This window comes from Narcine bancroftii, chromosome 14 (assembly GCF_036971445.1).
Source record: "Narcine bancroftii isolate sNarBan1 chromosome 14, sNarBan1.hap1, whole genome shotgun sequence".
Lineage (NCBI taxonomy): Eukaryota > Metazoa > Chordata > Chondrichthyes > Torpediniformes > Narcinidae > Narcine > Narcine bancroftii.
Window position 1 is genome coordinate 27,786,990 of NC_091482.1, and position 23,351 is coordinate 27,810,340.

At 39.9% G+C, this 23,351-nt stretch overlaps 1 long non-coding RNA gene across 6 annotated transcripts in view; it reads left to right on the top strand.

The window, feature by feature from the left end:
- The window catches only part of LOC138749868 (uncharacterized), a 65,114-nt gene that overhangs the window by 20,545 nt on the left and 21,218 nt on the right, over positions 1–23,351 (top strand). For 3 of the 6 annotated variants that reach the window (XR_011348905.1, XR_011348903.1, XR_011348901.1), the window contains exon 3: positions 17,726–17,970. This is a non-coding gene — a long non-coding RNA (uncharacterized lncRNA). Of the gene's footprint in view, positions 1–17,725; positions 19,733–19,893; positions 21,380–22,830; positions 23,345–23,351 lie in introns of those variants that run through there. The other 3 variants (XR_011348902.1, XR_011348904.1, XR_011348900.1) reach the window with 3 other exon arrangements.

The window sequence follows — 23,351 nt, forward strand, 5'->3', positions numbered from 1 at the left end:
ACCTTGTTGTGTGCAGATTAACTGTTATATTTCTTATGTCAGCCAGAGCATTCTTAAATTGTGAAAAATTCTGTATAAATGCAACCACATTTTCCCAGTAATTATAGATCTATACATAGTAAATAGTAAGAAACCTATTGTAGCAACTACTATCCATTTTTTAAAAAAGCCGCTTGGAAGCTAAGTAGGCTTTTTACTGTGATGCGTTAGAACAAATTCTTATTGAAGTCCAGATGTGTTTTTAAAACTGTTTATTCATGAACCCTAAAGGACTCCTAATGTCTAACAATAGCGTTCCTGATAATATCGTAACGCCCTTGCTAATGGTCAACAGAAAATATTGGAGCCCTACTCACCCACCGTCTAACCCACCATACCAGCCAATGCAGGCAAACTAATATCCAGCCCCGTGAAACCCAGCACCCACTTCCTCAGTGAATAGCGCGTGCGCATCGGCAGCGACAGAATGCGCACGGCCTCCGGACCACAGAGTGCCGCCGTTGCCCGCAGCCAAACCATCGATCCCAAACTACGCATTTTTTGGTTCCTGCACCTATAGTAACAGATGTCTACATTTGGCTCAGAATCAAAACTAATGATTGTTTGCTTTAAAGTCAGCAAAACATTCACATGTTCAAAAAAGCAGTTCTTTATAAAGGTAGTGATGACTATTTAAACCACGTGGCCTCTGGAAATAATTGACATTAATGTAATTTATTTACAATTGACTAACTTCTAACAAGAACTGATATGTTTATACATTATCACCATTAAGCTATATCATAGCCTGTTTGGCAGGTGATTCCATATAATCCAATACTTATAGAGTGAAAGAGAGTTGCTTTTATATTATTCCCTTTAGGACCACTGGAAATGGTAAAATACTTACAGCCAATAAAGTTTTTTTAAAATTTTTCTTTTTCACAAGTATTTTCAATGTATAAAGACAATTACCATGTCGGGTATACAGCAACAAATGTGCAAATAACAAACTTCTGTAAGGAACAAACTGACAATGACCATCAGGTCAAGGGTTAAAACTTATTCATCAATACTAATCTATTCATTAGTTTGCTTCATAAATAAATCTTCTCAACCATTACTAAAGCTTGTACTAGGACAATTCTGTAATCATTTAAACATTAATGCTTAAAGGGTTATTTGTTTCATATCCACTGACTTCTCGAACAACAAATGTCTGTTGAAAACGACACCAGCAACATCTCCATCTATCCATTTGTTAATGAGTAACATGAAATCTATTTCCCTGGACCAGAGAAAATAAATTAATTCTTTCCAAAGAAAATCTATTGTGAAAGGAATAGGGTGATCAGGCCTGGGAATAAATGTGATTTCATCTCTATTCATACTCCAGGTTCATCCATATTGCAAGTGAGGCAGGGTTTCAACTGACATCAATTTTCCAGCCTTTCTCTTGTCCAATTCAAACTGGATTGGTGATTATGCCACTGAGCTGGGCAACCCAAACGATATGTTTATGAAAAGTCCTAGTTCCCTGTTTTTAGATTCTAAATGAAGAGGTTTGGATCTTTTATAAACACTGAAAAGAAAATTCAAGGGAAAGGTGAGAGTAGTCTAGAGTATATTGTGCATAGGTTTTGAATGAAGTGACCAGGTGCCCTGATCTTGTTTCTTGCTAACTTCTCATTATTAACTTTATCAAGTTTATGTTTGAATTTTTCATGAGTTTCAGACTTTGTTTGCAAAAAGAGTGGCAGAGAGGATCAATGGAGTGTCCCTTCGCCCCCCCCTCCTCCATCGAAGTGATCTACTGGGACCATTGCCTGAAGAGGGCGCACAAAATCAGTGAACCAGTACGGACTCGAAAGGCCAACATGGCCTGTTTCCGCTCCGTAAATGGTTATATGGTTATAATAAATCTTCCCAAGCCTCTCTCCAATTCCAGTGGAAGGAAAGCTGGACCCAACCTGTTTTTGATCATGATTCCCTAGAATCCAGTTCTTTATCTCTTTAATAATTAATAGGTTGTCTTTTCATCTTTTCTGAATAATATTTTCAGAATAGACAATTCCAACCAAATAAATCTTTAATATTTCCAGATGTTGCTTTTATTTTAAAATAATCTCTGACAATCACGCCCAGCCCATTGGATCTTAATTTTTTAAAATTCTTTTTATACTCTTCTCAATTAATTCTGTTTACTCTGCTGAGTTGTTAGAAAAATTGATGCTTTTTGTTCAGATTTTCATCCACCACATAATATTAATCCCTTGACAAGCAGAAGGTGCCATTGGAAGTTGCTAGGAATCCTATTCATGTTTTATTGAGCATATACTACAAGTGAATTTACAATGGTTACACAATAGCTAGAATATTGCTCCTTCACGGGCTCAGGCACAAAGTGCACAAAGGAACTATCAACAAGGATGACTCAGATGCCTTCTCTGTCATGTTATGGCCCTGAATACTTCAACAACTCATTTGCCATTCTGCATCATTGTTGCCAGCAGCGTGTCATCTGGGAGCAACCACCCTCCAGATGCCACCCTGTATGTTGTATTTCGTGGGATTATAATGCCTGCAAACAGAAGTGCTGGTGATCCCTTCCCTGAAATGAGTAGTGTTCCTTCTTGCAGTACTCAGTTACGTCCTGTAAGATGGAATAGTCCTTGGCCAAGACAAGATGATCGACAACTGATTTTACAAGTAAAATTTGAGAGTTTATTAGTTATATAATTCTGTACTGAAGATGATGATAATTGACATGCAGTTCGTTGTCTAGTGTCTGAGACTCCTGGCACAAATACCGTTGTTTTCAGTCTGTTTTCCTTTTCCTTTGCTACTCAAGCAGTGTTTTTTCTTTATTCATTCATACTCATATAACAAGGCACTCTATCAATGTACATTTGCTGTCTTCAACAGATCCTGCTTGATGTAATCGGCTCTGCTGGCCAAAACGTTATGCCATGATTAAAGACCACATGCGATCTTTTGACGTGTATCGGACAGCTTTTTATGCCACTCTTTATCAATACTCCCTAACATTAGTAATTCACCTACGTGACAATAAAGCAGACACTTGCTCTAGACTCTGCGGTACAATGGCACAGTTAGTACAACTGCTGCCATAGAGTCAGGGTCAGTGCCAGAGCAAGTTTTAGCAGGAGACATTAGGGTAATCGCAGGGGTTACAATCTGATGCTTGAAAACGCACGGGGGCTGTCTACCATGAACATCCTCCGTCCCTCCGATGTAGCAGACAAATGCACCGCATATGTTGCGTGGAAAGTCTCTAGCATGCATCTAGTGTCACTAGCGGCTGGAGTCTAGTAACGCTAGACACTAGCGACGTGACACTAGTGATGCTTGATGCACGCTGGTGATGCAGGTGGGGGTGGGAAGTTACAATACCTGATTTTGGTGGGGGGCAATGGGCGCGAGTGGGTGGGGGATCATAATACTTTGTTTGGGGGGAGCAATGCCCACGAATTCCCCCTCCCCCTTGGCACCGATCCTGCTTAGAACTCTGGTGACCAGTGCTCCATCCTAATTTCCAGTAGTGTCTGTGTGTTCTACCTCCAGCTGATTGCTTTTTTTCCAGGACTTTGGTTTCCTTCCACATTTCAAAAAAATGTGCAGATTGGTGGGCTAATTTACCACTGAAAAATTGGCCTCTATTTTGTAGGTGAGTAGTGTAATCTGGGGAGAGAGTTCATGAAAATGTGCAGAGAATAAGATGGGTTGGGTAGGATTAATGTTACAGTGGGTTCTTTATGATTGATGTGAACTTAATGGGTCAGAGTGTCTGTTTCCAAGTTCTATCTCTCCAAGACTATGGCATATTTACCTGTACTTGTCAGCGACATAGAACATTAATAGTAATGATGTGCTGAGCTATATAAGCTAAAAGAGTATTCAACCCTCCCTGCCTAATAACCCTCTATTTTTCTTTCATCTATGTGCATGTCTAAGATTGTGTGGTTTTGGTGCACTGGATTTTGTTAATGGGTGCTGCATTGAAGGGTGGTCTACCATTTTCTGAATTCTGCACCAGTTCCTCAGGTAACTACAAAGGTCCTTATCTCAGCTAACGTAAACAGGTTGTGTCCAAAATGGATTATTAACATTTGGTCAAATCATTGAGAATCATTTTCCATTTAAGATCAGCATAGCACAAGAAGTTTTCAAACAGAAATTCAGAAGCCTGTGCTAACTGCAGATGGTTCTATGGTGGTTGATTTTGGTGAAATGCCTGCAATAGCAATTTTTCCATCACATGGCGGCAGTAGTGGTCATGACTTAATGAATTGGCTCTACGACTTTGGCAAGTCTGATTTAATATTCTCCTTCACTTGTCATTCCCTATCACCAGCTAGTTCATAACAACAATAGAGGATGCTGAACATACACAGCTGGTCAGGCAGCAGGTGAGAATAAGAGTGAATATTAATTTCAACGTATATCACCTATTCTGAAAGGTTATTGCAGTCTGACCTGCGAAGTGCTCCCTGCATTTTCTATTTTTATTTCAGATATCGAGCATTTTACAATTAAATTTCCAAGGATGGCCACTGGTAAACACATGTTTAAAATGGCTTGTAACACTGATTAGGTGTAATGTTCCTTTCCGGTGTCCTGCTTCATCTTTGTCATCGCACTCATTGGTTTCCATGTCCAGGCTCACTCTTCTGCCCAAGTTATAAGATGTCACTTATAATGATCTTCCAATGCTGGTTACCTCTGTACCCCTGTTACCTCTGGACCAGTTGCTAATCTAATTCCAGCATATCTTACCTCTTGAGTTATTCAGATCTTGAGAAATTCTTCTGTCTTTATTGCCTGCACGTCTTTGTGCAGGCAATTGTTTTTCCCCAAAGCATTTGACTATAAAGTTGTTTGTTTTTTCTACAGCAGCTGCTGATCTTAACCAAATAGCCGGGCAAAGCTCGCTCTTGTGCTTCCTTCCACAGCTCCAAGACAAGAGGCTTTGTCATTCTGTTGGTTTTGTCCTCTCTATTCCTTGCTTCAAGTGTGCCTTGGGAATTCGCTAACTTTAAGTACAGCTGGAATATTTTGTACTCCAAACTCCCCAGTGACCTTGTGCTGCTTCATCATGCTTGACAAGCGTCATCTATTTACATTCAGTTTCGTTTAACTTCTTAAAGCAGCCTCTCTTGCAACCTCAAATTAGTAATGCCAGCATTGATTTCAACGTATCTTTCCTGGCATAGGGCTATTTTTTTGGTACTTTTCTCACATTTCACCAGTAAACCGTATTCTCCCATTGAAGATTGTTCTTGCCTGGTTGCAACACCAAGCAGATGATATCCTGTGATCGTGTCCATTCATGCCAGTCCAATCATGAAAGGTCAATCTCTTGATCTCATATCCTTCTGCAATAAAAAGTGATATTACTCTCTCAAAATGGAGATGATCATGAGAGGTGTCACAGCCCTAATCCCTATCCACATTAATGGCAATGAAGTGGAGAGAGTTGACCAATCTTCATTTCTTGGGAATGAACATTTCCATTGACCTGATCTGGATTAATCACATTGACATGCAGGCCAAGAAACAACTCCAATATCTCTACTTTCCTCAAAGACTTCAGAATTTCAGCTTGTGTCTCTACAGCTGCACCATCAAAAGCATACTTGCTGGGTACATCGTGGTGTGGTATGAAAGCTGCTCTGCTTAAGATTGGAAGAAGTTATAGAAAGTGGTGAATCAGTATATCACACAAACCTCTCTCTTCCATCATGCCAAAGGATCATCACACTCAGGGCACACTCTCTTCTCCTTCCTCCCATTGGGCTAAAGACTCAAGAGAATGAAATGGTGCACCAACAGGTTTAAAGGTGTGGACTTCCCTGCAGCCATCAGGATCCTAAATAAACCCCAAAACGTTGCTTCCATGCTTGCCTTTGCTTTGTCATTCATGTATCTATCCAATTTATTCTTAAAAGATGATCGAGACTGCATTTGCCACATCAGATGGCTACTCGTTTCACACTCCATCCAGTCTCTGAGAGAAGAAATTTTCCCTAATGTTCCCCCCTAAATCTTTCCCCTTTCATTCTAAAGCCTTGTCCTCTCGTATTTATTTCTCCTAATCTAAGTGGAGAGAGCCCACTCGCATTTACTCTGTCTATACCCCTCATAATTTAGTAAACCTCTATCAAATCTCCCCTCATTGTTGTAGGCTCCAAGGAATAAAGTCCTAACCTGTTTAATCTTTCCCTGTAACTCAACTCCTGAAGACCTGACAGCATCCTAGTAAATCTTATCTGTACTTTTTCAGTCTTCCTGATATCCTTCCTGTAGTTAGGTGACCAGAACTGCACACAATACTCCAAATTTAGTTTCACCAATGTCTTGTATAACCTCACAATAATATTCCAGCTCCTGTACCCAATACTTTGATTTATGAAGGCAAAGATGCCAAAAACTTTCTTTACAACCCTGTTCCTCTGTGTAATGGGGGTTTAAACCATGCTTTTGCTTATTCAAGGCTGAGTATCAAGTAACCTACTTTGAGAATAATGTATGCATAATCTAAATTTCACCATGGGAGCCAGAGATGCATATGAATCAGCAGACATAATCTAATTTACACCATGAGGCCCAGAGATGCAGTTGTCTTTTGTTGGTCGCAGACTGTCAGGCGAGACCTTGAAGATAAGTAAACCATTTATTCAAAGTGATAAGCTATGAGTAAACAATTTTTGGGGAATATAAACCATGGTCCCGCTGCTGAAGTTTTAGACTCTCTGAGGGGTGGAAACGTCTCTCAGCAAGAAGAAGAACTTCTAGAGTCCAACCAATGTCCCAGTCGGGGGAGGTGGAGAAGCTGCTACCGGTGCCCCGACAACCTACTACAAGTGTGCGGTCGTTGCCTCGCTTTGGCAGTTGGGACCAGTCCAGGCGTTGATAAGTATAATTGGGAAGGGCTTGCATATTGTAGTTTGAAATCAGGTTAAGATTTTGTAATAAAGATTTGTATAAACTGAAGTGCTCTTGGCATGTGTGTCTCTGTTTTCTTTCGGTAGCTCAAACACTGTGACCAATCTAAAACGAACAAAGTGAGAGGTACAAGTTTACCAGATCAATCTGCACTCCTCAGTCTCCTACCATTTTCTGTGTATGTCCTACCTTGGTTTGTCCGTCCAAAATCCAGTACCTCACACTTGTCTGCATTAAATTCCATCTGCCAATTTGTGGCCTATTTTTCCAGCTGGTCCAGATCCCTCTGCAAGTTTTGAAAGCCTTCCTCACTGTCCACAACACCTCCAATCTTAGTGTCATCTACAAACTTGCTCATCCAATATACCACATTATCATCCAGATCATTGACAGAGACAACAAACAACAATGGTCTCAGCTCCAATCCCTGAGGCACACCACTCATCACAGGCCTCCAGTCTGAGAAGCAGCCATCCACTCTCACTCTCTGGCTTCTCCCACTCAGCCAATTTCGAATCCAGTTTACAACCTCTCCATAGATACCTAGTGTCTGAACCTACTGAACTAACCTCCCACGTGGGACCTTGTCAAAGGCCTTAATAAAGTCCATGTAGACAACATCCACAGACTTTCCTTCATCTACTTTCTTTATAATCTTCTCGAAAAGCTCTATAAGATTCATTAAACACAGCCTACTGTGCACAAATCCATGCTGACAATCCTTAACTGGTCCCAGGCTGTCCAAATACTTGTATATCCAATCTCTCAGAACACCTTCCAATAATTTACCTACTACTGACGTCAGGCTCACTGACCTGTAATTTCATGGTTTACTTTTGGAGCCTTTTTTAAACAACAGAACAACTTGAACTCCCCTCCAATCCTCTGGCACCTCACCTGTGGCAAAGTCACTTTAAATATTTCTGCCAGGGCCCCTGCAATTTCTACACTAGTCTGCATCAAGGTCCAAGGAAACTTAAACTTGTGGCTGTGTTTCAACATCAGAAAAAAATTCATTCCAAGGGCTTGCAAGAATTTCATCCACCTTCCCACAGAGTTAAAATTGTGTAATAACTGGAGGCAGAGTCTGCTCTGATGCTATTGTTCAAATAATATTCTGTAGCTGTGCATCACCTGTAAAACGAGACCAGCCCACATTATGTGGCTTTTCAAATAATCACTACCGCTTACACTTGCACAAGTATAAATGAGAGACAGAAGTGTTATTTCTTAGCACATTCATTTTTATTGAACAGCTCATGAGATTGAACTATTGTTTAAACAGATCTAGGTAGGCCAGACATTTACACGAATGAGATAGAACAAAGGAGTTACGTCCAATCGGATAATAGTGACAGGTATACATGGCTGCCTTGTGTGTGTTACAGTGGGAAACTATAGAAAACACTGATAAGTGCAGATCAGAAGGAGATAAACCCAGACATGGGGAGGGAATCAGTGCTGAGTGTTCAACATTTCAACTTGAAATATTAACTCTGTTTCTCTCTCCACAATGACAAACCGAATGTTTCCAGCATTTTCTGTCCAGAACCTGGAGGATAGGGGTCAGTCTGGGAACAGAAAGGTAATGGGTGAGGGGTGCTTTGGCCACTGATGTATGGGGTGGTGTGGGGTAGTGGGTTGTTTGCTGGAGATGGACACTTTAGCAGGTTGATGACCAAAGGATACTGCACAGGGAGCACACCGTTTGGGTAGAGGGATCACTACTAGGGTGGGTGGGGAAGTAAAAGTAGGAGCCAAATATTTTATGTCCCTTTGTGTAACAATGACCTGTCATGAATCTGGCATCTGGGACCAAAACCAAAATGTATTGTGCATTGGGATGAAGGAAACAAATGGACTGCAACTTGAGATCAATCTTGATTTTTCTTCACGTTTAGTTTTACATCAGAATTAAATTGGCCTGTGTAGAAAGTGCCATGCTATGTGAACCAAGTTTTATACAGGAGAATTCTAATTAAATTTGGCACTTGTATTTGTGGAAGAATGGTTCCTAGCTTGAACGTAAAGCTTTATTTCCTAGTCACCCACACTTGAAGGTCATGATCAACAGGTCTGGGATAAGAGAAAGTGGAGTTCTCCATTGTTAATACTTATCATGAAGGCTTGTTCTTTGCAATACTTAGTTGCATCCATCACTTCTGCTTTCTGTCTCCTGCTCCTGGAATGTTAGTGTATTTCTTTCTGTAGACTGACTGAGGCATCAGTGGAATTTAAACAAATCAGAAATGATGTGCTTGTAGAGGTGTCCAGTTTTTTTTGATGATATCTAGTTCCATGCCTACTGTCATAATATTAGTATGCGGTGTGGTTTTGATTATAATTCCACACTAGCCACATTGACCACCGCCAGTGGGCTGATCTCGCCTCAAACCGTGCATCTTGGCGCCTCACAGTTTGGCGGGCAGCAACCTCCTTTGAAGAAGACCGCAGAGCCCACCTCACTGGCAAAAGGCAAACACCCAACCCCAACCAACCAATTTTCCCCTGCAGCCGCTGCAACCGTGTCTGCCTGTCCCGCATCGGACTTGTCAGCCACAAACGAGCCTGCAGCTGACGTGGACTTTTTACCCCCTCCATAAATCTTCGTCCGCGAAGCCAAGCCAAAGAAGAAAGTCTAATTGTTTTCTCCTGCTGTGAGGAAGTTCATTTTGCCAAATCGTCTGATGACAATTGCTGGAACTATATGTAGTCCTTTGTTAATTAATTTGGTTTGTGCGGCACACAGCCTGTGATTTGATGGCAAACATAATAAACATATTACCGAAACCCTGAGCTGCATGTTCATGCAGCACTGGATGGGTTAACATTATGCTGATTGCTATGCCTGTCTTGAACTAGCTCCTGATTGCATCTATTAATCAAACCTAAGACAAATTGACAGTTATCTTTTAATAATGAATGAGGACATTAAAATATGTAATTGATTATATTTTGCAGCATTTTCCATATACTTGCACTTCCTGCCTGTCCTCCACAACAAAGCAGATCTTCTATCATGAGTCACATAATAAACATTTCTCACTCGCAGAGGAATATCAATCACCCTGCTTCACCCAACTGTTTTATATGTACCCTTTTAGTTTATTTGTTTTTACAGATTTACCCAAAGACCATTATCTTAAAATAGGTTTCCAAAAAATATGGTGCATGTGATCTTCGAGGGAACCACACTTGGAAAAAGACCATTTCTTTGTCCCCACATTGTTGAAGAAAATATTTTTCAAATCTGCAGGAAATGCTGCATTTTCCACACTGGACCTGATTTCACTTTTATATTGACTTCCTTGGGTGCAAAGAAATATAAGTTGTCTTAAGGTTACTAAAGACATGCCCTGTCATTTTGTTTTAAATGCTGGAATACCTCTGGTGTGGCTGTGTGGTATTTGACAATACTAGATTGTGAAAAGAAATGCATGGTTTTGACGCCTGCACTAAATGTGTGAAAGTACTGATTGTCTTTTAGTGAAAAGGACCATAGGGCTTCACTTTCCTTAATAGAGCAATCCCTGAAACAGTCTATCACCAAGTAAACTCAGTTGACTGTTACTTGGATTTATTTTCGCCAGATCTCAATGAAACAATGTGATTCAGACAGAAAATAAACAGTTGCGTAAATCTGGTAATACTGACAGCAATTTTGGCTTTTGGAAGCTTGAAGCATGGATGGGAACAAGAAGGAGCTGTACATTCTGTGGATCTTGGAAAAGAATAACTGAAGGAGGATGGCACTGGATCCCTGTGCAGAGAGAATGTTGAAAGGAGCAGGAGGGTGTCAAGAGCCTAATTGCTGAAACTGATTGACAGAATTCCAGAGAACATTGCTACAAATGTTAAGTGTTTGCCTTCAGTGCTTTCCACTACCTATTCTCTGTGTCTGGGGGAACATGTGTATAAAAAGGCTGTTTCCTTCCTTATTTGTGAGAGTTATGGTACAGAGGTGATGCACCGTTCTTTTTTGTATTGCTGTTCATGCTGACTCGCTCTCTTGTTTTTTTTGGATGGTTCATTTCGTAAAGCTCCCAGGTATTTCATGGGTGAGGGATTCACATCTAGATGGATCTTTTCTGTTGAGTGCAGTTCGTTATTAAAACTCACTTCAGAAACTCTAGTATATAAACTCATCAAGCATTAAGATGCTTGACAAATTTCGTCTATTGGGATCCTTTTTAGATCTTCTTGTCTGAGATGCACAGTGGTACAGAGTCCTCCCTCAGCAATTTCTGGTTTTTTTTACACAGCTGCTGCATTTCAGGAAATTATTTCCAAATTCCTGGAACGCAGTCTGTGTAAAATAAATAAATAAATAGATAGATAGATAGATAAATATCGGAACGAAAATGAGTGGCACATTCCCATTCCAAAATGTTACCAGCGGCACCCTGGACATTATTGCGGACTGCCTGCAGTCTAAACTGTTTTGTTGCGCAAGACAAAAATAACACTGACGGGAGGGGGGACCAGCTGAGGAGTCGATCTCCACAGCTGAAATTGACAACCACAACAAAGCAGCAAGAGGAAAACATAGAAAATAACGAGAGCAAGAAAGAAGAGAGTAAAAAGAAATCAAAGAAACAACAGATGACCAACCCAGAGGAAGAAGACCAGTATCAAGACACTTCTAGTAAAAATAAGAAGACCAAAAATACCCAACAAAATAAAACAAACAAACCAACAAGAAAACCAGAAGAGACAGAGGTAAAGGACACAGATCCTGGAGTGGACTCAGAAGAAGAAGAAGAAGAAGAAGAAGAAGAAGAAGAAGAAGAAGACAGAGAAATGGAAGATGAAGGGAAGGGCAAGTACATGGATATATATTTTTTTAAAGAATATATGGAATCAGTAAACGAATGGCAATCACAGTGCACGGTGCGAGGTGGGTGAGTAGCTCGAGGCCGGGCGGGGAGGTTGGTGGGTGCGTGCGAGGCCCAGGGCACCCGGCGGCTCGCGGGGCGGCGTCTCTACGGAGACAGCAGGGATGGCGGGAGATTGGTTCCCTCTGTGGCAACGGCGCATGGTAGTAGCCTGGACATCTGGCGGCTCGCGCGGGGTGGGGGGATTAAAAGGGAGCGCGCGGGACTACAATATAACAGTGAAATAAAAAGAAGAGTAAAAAGTACAGAAGAAAAAACGAATAGATTAGAGATGATCATGTCGGATATAGGAAAAAGAGTGGACAAGGTGGAAGAACGAGAAACAGCCATAGAAATGGAAGTAGATGACTTAAAAAATAAATTAGAAGAATCTGATAAAAAAGTTAAAGAAACACAAGAGCTGTTAGCTCAGAAGATAGATATAATAGAAAACTATAATAGAAGAAACAATATAAAGATAGTGGGCCTTAAGGAAGATGAAGAAGGCAAGAATATGAGAGAATTTATAAAAGAATGGATCCCCAGGGTCCTAGGAAGACCAGAATTACAGGAAGAAATGGAAATAGAACATTAGCCCCTAAACAACAACCACAACAAAAACCAAGATCCATTTTAGTAAAATTCCTAAGATATACAACAAGAGAAAATATATTGGAGAAAGCAATGAGGAAAATAAGAGAAGACAAAAAACCACTGGAATACAAAGGACAAAATTTTTTTTTTCTATCCAGATATAAGTTTTGAATTCCTGAAGAAGAGGAAGGAGTTTAATACAGCAAAAACGATCCTATGGAAAAAAGGATATAAATTTGTGCTAAAGTATCCAGCGGTACTTAAAAGAGTTATTTCAGGGCAGCAAAACAGACTATTCTTGGATCCGGAGGAAGCACGAAAATTTGCAGAACAACTACAAAACAGACAGAGAGATGAAGATATGTAACGAGAACAAAAATGACCACAGACTATATGTATGTGTGTATGTATATATTAAAAAAATATAGAGTATAGGTAAGAACTAAGAAGGGAATGAAAGGGAAGAAAGGAAGTATGGGGGGAATTAAGAGAGTGACCTTTGATATATATGAAGATTAAAATCTTTTCTGGGGCGGCTGGGTTGGGAAGAGTTACGGTCACTGCGAAATTAGTTGACGCTTGTGAGTGAATTCGCAAATCCAAATGGAGAGGGGTGATGTGGATGCCCGACAAGGTACAAAGGGCAACTCAGGAAGGGGAGGGTATAGTGGGGTTAAAGGAATTTTAGCTAGGAGAATAATGGAAATATTTTATGTTTTAGAAATGTTGACTTATAATGTGTTCAAAAAAAAAGCAAAAATGGATAAGAAGGAAAGGTGATGATGAGGAAACAGAAAGGAAAGGTAAACAAAGTATGAAATGGCTATGTTGAACTATATGACTTTAAATATTAATGGAATACATAACCAAATCAAAAGGAAGAAAATGCTAAATTTACTGAAAAAAGAAAAAATTGATATAGCATTCGTACAAGAAACACACTTAACTGAAGTGGAACACAAGACATTAAAGAGAGATTGGATAGGACATGTAACAGCAGCGTCATATAATTCAAAAGCTAGAGGAGTAGCCATATTAATTAGTAAAAATATACCAATCAAAATAGAAGAGGAAATAATAGATCCAGCAGGGAGATATGTAATGATAAAATGTCAGTTATATTCGGAGTTTTGGAATTTACTCAATGTATATTCACCTAATGAAGAAGATCAAAAATTTATGCAAGATATCTTTTTGAAGATAGCAGACACGCAAGGGAATATACTAATAGGAGGGGATTTCAACCTTAATTTGGATTCATACATGGATAAAACTGGGAAAAAAATTAACAGAAAGAACAAAGTAACCACATTTATAATTAAATCATTGCAAGAAATGCAACTTTTGGATATATGGAGGAAACAACACCCAAAGGAAAAGGAATATTCATACTATTCGGGTAGACATAAAACATACTCAAGAATAGACCTATTCCGGCTATCAGCTCGCATGCAAGAGAGAGTTAGGAAAACAGAATATAAAGCTAGACTATTATCGGACCACTCACCCTGTTATTGACAATAGAGTTAGAGGACATTCCACCAAGAATGTATAGATGGAGATTAAGCTCCATGCTACTTAAAAGGCAGGATTTTAGAGAATTCATTGAACGACAAATTAAAATGTACTTTGAAATAAATACGGAATCAGTGAAAGATAAGTTTATACTATGGGACGCAATAAAAACGTTCATCAGAGGGCAAATAATAAGTTATGTAACTAAGATGAAGAAGGACTACAATCAGGAAACAGAGCAGTTGGAAAGGGAAATAGCAAATATAGAAAAAGAATTAGCAATGAAGGAAGACACAACTAAAAGAAGAGAATTAGGAGATAAAAAAATAAAATATGAAACACTACAAACATATAAGGTGGAGAAGAACATAATGAAGACAAAACAGAAATATTATGAACTAGGAGAAAAAACGCACAAAATTCTAGCGTGGCAGCTTAAGACAGAAGAAACTAAGAGAATGGTATTGGCATGAAAGAAAAAAGACAAGCAAATCACATATAATCCAACGGAGATTAATGAAAACTTCAGAGAATTCTACGAACAATTATATCAAACTGAAAACGAAGGGAGAGAAGACAAAATAGATGAATTCTTAACTAAAATTGAACTACTGAAATTACAAACAGAGGAACAAAATAAATTAACAGAACCATTTGAAATAGAAGAAATATAGGAGATAATAAAAAAACTACCGAATTATAAAACACCAGGAGAGGATGGATTCCCAATAGAATTCTATAAAACATTTAAAGATTTATTAATTCCTCCCCTTCTGGAAGTAATCAACCAGATTGATAAAACACAAAGCTTACCAGATTCATGCAAAACAGCAATAATTACAGTAATACCAAAGACAGGGAAAGATCCACTCACACCAGCATCATATAGACCAATATCTTTACTTAACACAGATTATAAGATAATAGCTAAACTATTAGCAAACAGATTAGCCGACTGTGTACCAAAAATAGTAAATCTAGACCAAACTGGATTTATTAAAAAAAGACGAACAACAGACAATATCTGTAAATTTATTAACTTAATTCACGCAGTAGAAGGAAATAAAGCTCCAACAGTAGCGATTGCTTTAGACTCAGAGAAGGCCTTTGACAGAGTAGAATGGAATTATTTATTCAAAGTACTGCAAAAATTCAGCTTACCAGAGAAATATATTAATTGGATTAAAGCATTATATAAGGGGCCATTGGCGAAAGTGACAGTAAATGGATATATATCAAAACAATTTAACTTAAGTAGATCAACAAGGCAGGGATGCCCACTATCTCCCTTATTGTTTGTGTTAGCAGAACTGATAAGAACAAAAAATAAAATAAAATGGATAAAAATAAAAGACAAGGAATATAAAATCAGTCTATTTGCAGATGATGTTATAGTATACTTAGCAGAACCAGAAATATCAATAAAAGAAATTACATGGGAAATTGAAGGAATATGGAGAAGCGTCGGGGTACAAGATTAACGCAAATAATAGTGAAGCAATGCCAATGAATAATGCGGATTTCTCAAAATTTAAGGAAGAATCACCATTCAGATGGCAAACGCAAGCAATGCGATACCTAGGTATACAAATAAATAAAAACCTCGGCCATCTATATAAACTCAATTATTATCCACTAATGAAAAAATTACAAGACGACTTAGAGCATTGGAAAGACTTACCGCTAACACTGATAGGAAGGATAAACTGTATTAAAATGAACATTTTCCCAAGGATACAATACCTATTTCAGACATTACCAATACGCTTAACAGAGAAATTCTTCAAGGAGTTAAAGAAAATAATAAGGAAATTTTTATGGAAAGGGGGGAAACCGAGGATAGCACTAGATAAATTAACAGAATGGTACAAACAAGGAGGCTTACAACTACCAAACTTTAAAAATTATTATAGAGCCGCACAATTAAGATACCTATCAGATTTTTATCAAACAAGTGAAATGCCAGATTGGACTAGATTAGAACTAGATAAAATAGGGGAGAAGATACCTGAACATATATTATATAAATGGGATGAAAAATTAGTACAACGTAGGAATTCTCCAGTATTGCATCATCTGTTCAACATTTGGAAGAAGATTCATATAGAAAGGAATAAAACAAATTATCAACTACCAAAACTAATACTGACACAAAATCAGCTAATCCCTTTTACAATAGATAACCTTTCTTTTAGAGAATGGGAGAAAAAAGGGATCAAAAGAATAGAAAATTGTGTGTGTGTGTGTGTTCTTCATCTGTAGAACATCTCACAGGTCCCCTGCCATGGTCACCATCCCATGGGTTTTCTCTTCTGCTTCTCCTTCTCAAACGGAGCATTCTTCGTGAAAGCCCTGACATCCCTTGTTCTTTGACTACCTCCTGCGAATACTGTCTCCTGCTGAGTTCTCCTTCAGCAGCTTATCTTGCTGAATGTGTTCATTCTGCCAGGCATGTTATTTTTCCATCAGAGACACCTACTCATGTCCTCCACCCTGACATTAACTGCTTTGTTCAAAAGCCATGAAACCAAAGAGAAAACCATCAGTATCTGTCACACTTTTCCACTTCTGCAAATGCAAATAGTGGTAGAAAACTCCACACATTGGGACTGGACTCAGCCCTTCATCTAGAGTCACTATATTTATTTGGCTATTTCTTGCTGACCTGCCAGAGTGAAGCCAAGGTGGTGACTTGGCCTCAGACATTGTTTTGCTGAGGATCATTCTCCAGATCATCCCTGACTTGCTTTAGCAGCTGAAATTTGCTGTATCAAAATTATGTGATTTTAAGTTTGTACCTATTTCCAACATTCAGATATATTTTAAAAGAATATTGCCAATGCAAGCAGTTAGCGCAATACCTTTACAGCACCAGAGATCAGAACCGGACTGGGGTTCCAATCCCACGGTTGAATCTTCTTCCAAATGTCTGTAAGGAGTTTGTACATTCTCCCTGTGTCTGCGTGGGTTTTCTCCGAGGATTCCAGTTTCCTCCTATCCTTCAAATATGTACTATGGGTGTAGGTTAATGTTCCGAATCATGGGTCCTCTACCGGCATCACGTGCAGCTCCTAGAACGCTTGCACCAGCGTTGTCTCCGCTCCATCCTCAACATCCATTGGAGCGCTTTCATCCCTAACGTCGAAGTACTCGAGATGGCAGAGGTCGACAGCATCGAGTCCACGCTGCTGAAGATCCAGCTGCGCTGGATGGGTCACGTCTCCAGAATGGAGGACCATCGCCTTCCCAAGATCGTGTTATATGGCGAGCTCTCCACTGGCCACCGTGACAGAGGTGCACCAAAGAAAAGGTACAAGGACTGCCTAAAGAAATCTCTTGTTGCCTGCCACATTGACCACCGCCAGTGGGCTGATATCGCCTCAAACCGTGCATCTTGGCGCCTCACAGTTTGGCGGGCAGCAACCTCCTTTGAAGAAGACCGCAGAGCCCACCTCACTGACAAAAGGCAAAGGAGGAAAAACCCAACCCCAACCAACCAATTTTCCCCTGCAGCCGCTGCAACCGTGTCTGCCTGTCCCGCATCGGACTTGTCAGCCACAAACGAGCCTTCAGCTGCCGTGGACTTTTACCCCCTCCATAAATCTTCGTCCGCGAAGCCAAGCCAAAGAAGAATGGGGTGTAAATTCCGGACCTGTGGGCTGAAATGGCCTGTTACTGTTCTGTGCGTTTAAATTTTTAAAAAAATTAAAAAGTAAAATGTTTAAAATAAATATCCATGCATAATTAAAATATTAAAATAAAATAACTAATTTTTTGCTTTGATTCCTTATCTACAGAGCATGAATCAACTCTTGAGATTGTTCATCTTTAGCCTCCCCTATCACAGGACATGAGAAGTGAACCCCAAGCAGGACTGAACTTGGTTGCTGGACGTGGATGCTATTGGCAGAGACATCACTGCATTTCACTCAGGAAGCTCTGGGCTCACAAGTCATGCATGCCTATCTTTGTCTAAATGAATGTACGTTTGAAACTCCCTTCAGAACCACCTGCCACCACCAGCAATGTTCAATCCTATGTGGTAAGAGAGAGCAATTTTAATAGAAATCAAGCAACATTTAATTCTGTGAATGGTTGGCGATCCCATTCCCTGTGCTGGTAGTGAGAGTTGTGGATGGTTTTTATTCCTATGTGTAAAATACTTTAGTAAAATACTTTAGTAAAATACTTTATTTTGCATACAGTCCAGACAATCCAACTGTACGGCAGATAGGGCAATAATAACAAATAAAGAAATAGCTAGACAAATAAAGAAGACAGTAGTGCCAGGCATAGTGTTACTGTCATCAAATAGAGCAGAATATGGAGGAAAGTGCCAGAACCCTACAGGGAATGAAGAAAAGTACAGTTATAAAAGACAATGTAAGGCACTTTCTTTTGCCAGTGTGATATCCATTTAAGAGCCTAATAAGAGCCCACCTCACTGACAAAAGGCAAAGGAGGAAAAACCCAACACCCAACCCCAACCAACCAATTTTCCCCTGCAACTGCTGCAACCGTGTCTGCCTGTCCCGCATTGGACTTGTCAGCCACAAACGAGCCTGCAGCTGACATGGACATTTACCCCCTCCATAAATCTTCGTCCACGAAGCCAAGCCAAAGAATAACAGGAAAGAAACTGTCCTTGAATCTGGTGGCTTGTGTTCTCAAGCACATGGAAAGAACATGGAATATTATAGCATTGTACAGGCCTTTCAGCCCACAATATTGTGCCAACCCATATATCCTACCAAAAATAAACAAAACCCTCCCTACCCTATAACCTTCTATTTTTCTTCCATCCATGTCCCTTTTTAAGAGTCTTTTAAATGCCCCAATATTTCAGCCTCCACCACCATCCCTGGCAAGGCATTCTAGGCTCCCACAACTCTCTGTGCAAAAAAAAAGTTACCCCTGATATCTCCCTTAAACGTTCCTCCCTTCACTTTGTACATCTGCCCTCTGGTGTTTGCTATCCTTGGGAAAAAGGCACTGGCTGTCTATCTTTGTGTCTTGAGCTTGAGGAAAGGGGGGAAAAAAAGAGTATGATTAGGGTGGGATGAGTCCTTTAATATTTTACCTGGTCTCCTCAGAGAGTGAGATCTATAGTTGGAGTTGATGAAAGCTAGGTTGGTTTTTGTGATGGCTTGAGCTGCATTTACCACTTTCTGCAGTTTCTTGTGGTCTTGGGCAGAGCAGTTCCAGTGCCAAATTGTGATGCAATGGGATCGTATACTTTCTCGGATACATATGGAATAATTGGTGAGAGGGCTCGGCATATCAAATTTCCTCTGGTGCACGTTCTTGGTTGTAGTATCATTATGGTTAGTCTAGGACCAAGACATTGACCATTCGTAAGACCTTGAAGCTCTCGATCACCTCCACCTTAGCACAGTTGACATTTTCACAGTTGATATTTGTTTTTTCCAACAGCTTTTAAGCTCTTAACCTCCCTGTTCTACCCTAAACCCTCAACATAAACTACGAGACAACAAAAAGATCTGTCGATATCATTGCAATATACAGTGCCCTCCTATAGCGTGACGGAGAGCACGCCAGACCAGAATAACACACAATAGTCTTTGGACTGAACTGGGGTTTTGGCAGGGCTCCAGGGTTTATATGGGGATATGCAAGGGCAGAGTCAGGGGAGGAGCCAGTCACATCAGTAGTGAATTCCCAGTTCACTACACCTCCATAATGTTTGGGGCAAAGATTTTTTTTTTCCTTTATTTACCCCTGTGCTCCACAGTTTTAAATTTGTAATCAAACAATTCATATTTAATTAAAGAGCACATTCCAGATTTTATTCAAAGTTATTTGTATATATTTTGGTTTGACCATGTTGAATTACAGCACTTTGTAGACATAGTCCTCTCATTTCAGACCACCATAATGCTTGGAACATTTGGCTTCTCAGATGTTTGTGAATACTCAGGAATGTATAATTGCTTCTTTGGTGTAGGTATAACAGAGCTAGGCTTGCTTCTAGGACTATGATCACCTTTGGAATCTATTGCTGCCATTTTTCAACAAGCGAACCAGTTGTGCCAACGAAAGTCAAAGAAGCCATTATGAGGCTGAAAAACAAGAATAAAACAGTAAGAGACATTGCCCAAATCAACACTTTGGAACATCATTAAGAAGAAAGAGCATCCTTCTACTAGCCCAATGAAACAGCCACAGTGCTCAATAGTTCCCAAGGGACTCTGCATTCCATGAAGGCAAAGCTGAGTCTTAGCAGCCCTGCACTCTCATCAACGTTATAATACGCCGGCTCTGCATTAACCAAGCAGACATTCACTGCATCTATGGAACCAGCCTCAGCAAGATGATTCTGGCACAACTCTCCCAATGATTATGCTATGGCTGCTATTTTGGAGATTTATAGCAATGAATAGTCCCCCTGAGAAGTTTTTCCTAAGCCCAGTGCTTTCAACAGAGAGATGTACTCTAGGACATAAGGGAATAGGAGCCAAAGTAGGCTCCTTGGCCTTTCAAACATGCCCCACCATTCAAAATGCTCCAGGATTTATCTCTTCTCTCAACTTCTTTCAAACATTTATCTCCTTCCACTTTAAATACATCCTGTGTTCTTGCCTCCACAACCCTTCAGGATAGAGAGTTGCAGAGATTTGTCATCTTACGTTTTATTTAAGATAAATTTTCAACAGAAATTGCAGTAAGCTTAAAGGCATTGATTTAGCCTAATCTTGTACTGGGTGGTTATTGAAAACGATAGCTTGATCACTACCACATCCCATCTTGTGTTGAACAATATTTCATAAACTGAGGAAATGCATTTCCACTAGCCCTTGGTAAAGAAATGTTTGTCTGCCTTAACAGCTGAATAAAGCACTTTGTGAGTAAATGATGTACAGAACCTCGTCAAAAATGTCCCAAAGATATTAAGATCAGAAAGGTAAATCAGAGACTGAAAAGATAAATCAGCCTGTTAAAGGCTTCTTAGCATCTTTAATGGGTTTGGCTGAGAAGGGAAATGGTAAACAAACTAATAATTTCCTGAATGCTAATGAACTTCCCTTTGAGACCCAACATTACTGAGTGACTCGTAGCACTTTCATAAGTACATGGTGGTTTATTTGAGAATTGCCACTGATAATTATATTGACGCTCAGGCTAGCCCAATGAAACAGCCACAGTGCACACACATACACAGTACATAATAATCACCTATATACATGAAGATGTATATACATGAAGATGTATTTGGGGTGGAATGATTGGCATAGTGGTAAGTGCAACACCTTTACAGTGCCAGCGATCAGAACCGGGGATTGAATCCTGCACTGTGTGGAAGGAGTTTGGACGTTCTCCCCGTGAATGAGTGGGTTTTTCTTGAGGGCTCCGGTTTCCTTCCACTGTTGGAAACGTAGGTTAATTGGGCATAAATTGGGCAGCACTGACTAGTGAGCCAAAATGGCCTGTACTGTGCTGAATGACTAAATTTAAATATATAATTTAAATTAAATATATATATAAATATTTTTGGATGATTTACTCAGTTACAGGATACTGTTCATCAATCTCACAGCCTGCAGGAAGAATCTATTTCCCAGTCTGGCAGCCCTAATTTTAATTTTTTTCCTATTATATTTTGACATAAAGCACAGTTACAGGTCCTTCTAACACATGAGCCGGTGCCGCCCAAATTCACCAATAAAACCTAGTAAACAGGGTATGTTTTTGAAGGGTGAGAGGAAACTGTAGCACCTGGTTTAAACACACACAGACAAGGGAGATCATACAAACAGGTATCACTAGATTCAAACCAAGTTCACTGCTGCTGTGATCATGTGGCATTAACTGCTGCATTAAACATGCTGCCATGTACCTCTTTCTTGATGGGAGTAGGTCAAAGATTCTGTGTGATGGATGGAAAGGGTCATTAAACCTGCCTTCCTGTAGGGAAATCATTTTATTCACACATTCTCGCCACCTCAGTTGCAGCTGCTTTGATAATATCATTGACCACACTAGAATTTCTACCATCTTTTCTCCTTGGCTGACGATTTCTCCCTGCTATGGTTATCTGAGGAAAAATGGCACTCTGCTGGAGCAGCTGTAGTGGCATCGTAGACACTCTGCTTCTCCACAGGGCCCTATTGCTCGGTTATGATGCTGATGACCCCGTACAGACTAGGAGCGCTGAGCTTTCTTTTGCTTCTTATTCTTCTATTGGTGGGAGTCCCAGGCTATGGTAGTGGTGCCTCTTTATGTGCCTTTACGGATAAAAGAAAGTTAACATTTTATGTATCATTACATTTTGTGTATGACAATAAAGGAATCTTGAATCTTGTCCTCATCCGGGTAACTATTCCTAATCCACGATCCAGACCCTCTCAAATATGTGCTGCATTCTGGTTTTTGGTCATGATGCCAACAGAAAAGATGCTTCCTCTCCACCAACCACCCCCACCCCCTCCCCCCAACTTCCTCTTTCAGCATTCCAGAGGGACTGTTTCCTTAGTAATTCCATGGACCGATCATCCCAAATGCCTGCTCTCCCTTTAAGGAGAGCAGTAATACTCTTGCACTTCCTTCAAATTTTTTATCCCCAACCTGTGCCAAAATAGTGAAGTTGTGAATGAATGGTTCAAAGTATTCTGAGAGGCTCATTCCAAAGGTGCCTGATTTTCTAATATACCTGGTCCTGAACCCTAGGAAAGGCATAATATAGGCATGACCAATCTAGAATAAGGAAGAGCAGCCCTCCATGTCCATTTCAGCATTAATCACCTTTAACTCCATCATAGAATTGTAGTTTTTGAGAATCACAGAGAGGGATGGCAGAGAAGCAGGGCCTTTGCACTGTCTATAATGACCATCAAATATTTGGTTACGCTAATCCTACACTAATCCCATTTTGTTCTTCTCATAGACCCAGAACTTCCTGCAAATCCTACCAGTCACATACACGCAAGGGGAAATTTACTGTGGTCATTTAAACTATGCATCAGCAGTCCTTTATTCATAACTGAAAACAAATAGTGAAATCAAATCTGATTCCAAGCACATGGCAGCTGATTGAAAGTCCTTCAGAATAAGCATATCAGAACAGAACTGTTATGCCTGATGAATTGCTCACAGTAAAATATCAGAGAAGGAAACAAGTTATTAGGAAATAACCAATTCAGTAAAACTGTCACCATAATAAACCTTAATACAACACGTATTGTTCAGAACACTCTCACTAACATGGAAACAGCCACCACATTGTTACAGGCAACACAGCATCCAATCCTGAAGATAAAAAGGAGATTTGCATTTAGACAAGGTCTTTCACAAATTCGGAGTATGTTGAAGAGCTGTATTGCCATTTATGTACTTTGAAAGCCTTATCACTTTTGCAATGCAGGAAGCAAATCTTTGTATAACAAGATCCCTCAAATATGACCTACA